Raw genomic sequence first — 2,967 nt, 5'->3', positions numbered from 1 at the left:
GTGGCTGAATAAACTCTGGCTAAATTTGAGCAAGAGTAAACTAATCCCAATGTCACCATCTACATGTGTGTTTAAGCGCACAAATTTACTGTACTGCCGGATACCACTTGTATCTGATGGGACTATCTGGCAGTGAAGTAAATTAGTGTACTGCACCCTAATTGCCATGCATGAGTAGACAGTAGTGAATTACTGCACAGCAAATTAATCTGCTGTGCAGTAATGTGTCTCATGTAGATGCACCCAGAGTCACATAACTAGTTTTTGACCCAGCATGCTCAGTATGGCTATATTCAGTAAGCCATGAGATTATAGGAGGGCAAACATGCACAATTATCAGGACTTAGATAGCTGACCCATATTTTAAGCTAATAGCCCATCTCCCAGGAAGTGGGTGATCCAGGTTCCAGCACCCCTGCACCTTCACATGCACCCACAGGAAGTTTAAAGCTGCATCTCTTGCTTCTGAGCAAAGTGCCATAATCATTAGGTCACAGGTCAAACTATTCATAAATGCCAAAAAGTGCAATTATCCAATTGTGTACATGTCACTCAGGTACATAAAGTGAAACAGGATTCTGCCCTTACTGTCCAGTACATTTGTACATTAATTATCTGACTTTCATTTTGGTTTTTTGTACTTTCTCCTTCCCTTTCCCCCAGAAAAGAGACGAAAGAAGACTTTTGGAATACATTCAGCCACATGCTGAGTCTGAAAAGAAAATTGATTAGCAGTTGAAATAAATCCCATAACAGTATTACATCTTGGGCTTTGAAAGAAAGCTAATGAGCTCATCCTAATATTTAGAATGTTTCTGATCTGCAAGAACTTTCATCACATTCTTTAATAATTCTGCAATGATGAATTAAAGAAAGTAAATATAAGGTGTGGCAAAATACATTTCAGCATTTTTTTCTGTTAAGGCGATAACAGATATAGCATATGACTGAATGGCTACCGATTTTCTTAAGGCAAGACACCCATAATTCAAAAGCAAGTTGATTAATTTGAATTAATCAACAGATAAAGAATTATCCAGAAAGAAACATTTCTTGACTTAGCTAGTCCAAAAAATGAATCATTTCATTCTGTTTGAGCCAACAGCATTGACAAGCAGTGCAGGAAGGGAACAACACAGCCTAAAGCAGCATTACAGCATAAAGTCATGCTGTTTGAGGATCCAGGAGAATGGTAACATAAGAACCATAAAGGATCTGATCCAAAGCTCATTGAAGTCCGTGGAAAAATCTTAATTCACTGTTTTGAATTTGAGCTAATTTGGAAGTGACTGAGGGCATGTAAAGATGTTATATTTAGATCTACTTCACTAGGGTTAGGTAGTTTTAAATGCCCATTTGTGCAGACATTAAGGGGATTTAAATTGGGCCAAAAATGGTGGTCTGGATCTAAGTTAGCTCACTTCAGGAGGTGAACTAAGTTCGATCAGGAACAGGTTAGCCCCATCTACCAAACATCTGTACACAGTTGGAGCACTTCCCCAGGGCTGTGAAAGCCCAGCTGCTCATCCTAGCCTTGGGGCTGCATTTTTCCTACCTGCCTCACCCTGACTGGGCTATTTCTATTCCTCTGTTTCCTCCCCCCCCTCCCCCCACCGGAGACCCACTCACTCCTTGATTCTGCCAAACCCGCCCTAGACCCACTAGTACTCCTGTGGACCCACTACCCCTGATCCTGCCCACCCCTCCCCCTACTCCAAGTTACTTATACCATTACCCAGCATTGGTAAATACCTGTACATGCTTCTCACAGCCCACAATCACATGGCTTAAAGTAAGCTACATGATTGTAGACTGGGTGTGGAAAACCAAGAGTAGTTATTATTTAATGACTTAACAATGTGTTATATGTTGGAGATCAAAGTCAAGTTGCCTGTAGCTGTATATTGAGAATGGGCCATGTTGACAAGGTAGTAGAAAGCAGAATTACATGATCTAGCTGCTTTTCCTGCTCCTGATACATGATTAGACTTCAATCTGAAATCTTTCAAGATCAGGAATTAACCTCAAGAGTAATAAATGTATGTAAAATATTGGTTTTCAAACTCAGTAGCAAAACAAGGAATAATCAAGGAATAATTGACCAGGAATATATTTGACACTAATATTTGACAAGGAATAATCAAGCTTGGAAATGAGGATACATGCAACTAGACGTTCTCTTTAATTCTTTCATCTCCATCTATAATCTTTATAATTGTACTACAAAAAACGTGTAGCGTTTTCAAAAACTCAAAACAAAACTTCAGGTTCTTTATGCTAATATGTAATTTTGCATTGTATAGCATACTGTATCTATCATAGCATTTGAAAAACTAAAAAAAAAGATCTTCAGTATGTATGTTATGAAATATTATTTGGGATTCAGATCATCCATACCTTCTAATAGTATGGAGCACAGAGCTATACTTTTTTGTTATAACTGGGGATCCTGGTTTTCTCTGATTTAAAAAAAAACAATTTTTGAATCAGTAAATGTAACCCAAATCCACACTTTTCCATAATTAAAATGAAACACCACTAAGAGATATATCTCTATATCTCTATATCAGTGTTGTTTCATTTTAATCACTAAAAATTTAGATGTTGGGTTACTTTTTTTAATCTGAAAATTAGGGGAATTGTTTTATCAGAGAAAACCAGGATCTCTGGTGATAACACCTGTTTAAAACACATATCTTAAAAGTGGAATTCTTTCATCTCTTTAGAAGTCAACTTATAGTTTTTGATTATAACAAATTGAATAACTGTCCAAAATATTTAGCTTTTGATAAATATAGAAAGTCTATTTTACAAAAGTTACAGTTCAGAATTTCCTAGCAGGTATATTTACAACACTGTATGACCTATTTGAACTGAGCTAACACCCCATCTATGATAAATTCAGTTAATATAACATTTATATAAGAGGACACCAGCCCGGACATTGTGGGGATTACGGAGACTTGG

The sequence above is a fragment of the Gavialis gangeticus genome, unplaced genomic scaffold, assembly GCF_001723915.1.
Source record: "Gavialis gangeticus isolate Ggan-Ray unplaced genomic scaffold, GavGan_comp1, whole genome shotgun sequence".
NCBI classification, from domain to species: Eukaryota; Metazoa; Chordata; order Crocodylia; family Gavialidae; genus Gavialis; species Gavialis gangeticus.
Note: the sequence above shows the minus strand (reverse complement) of the source record.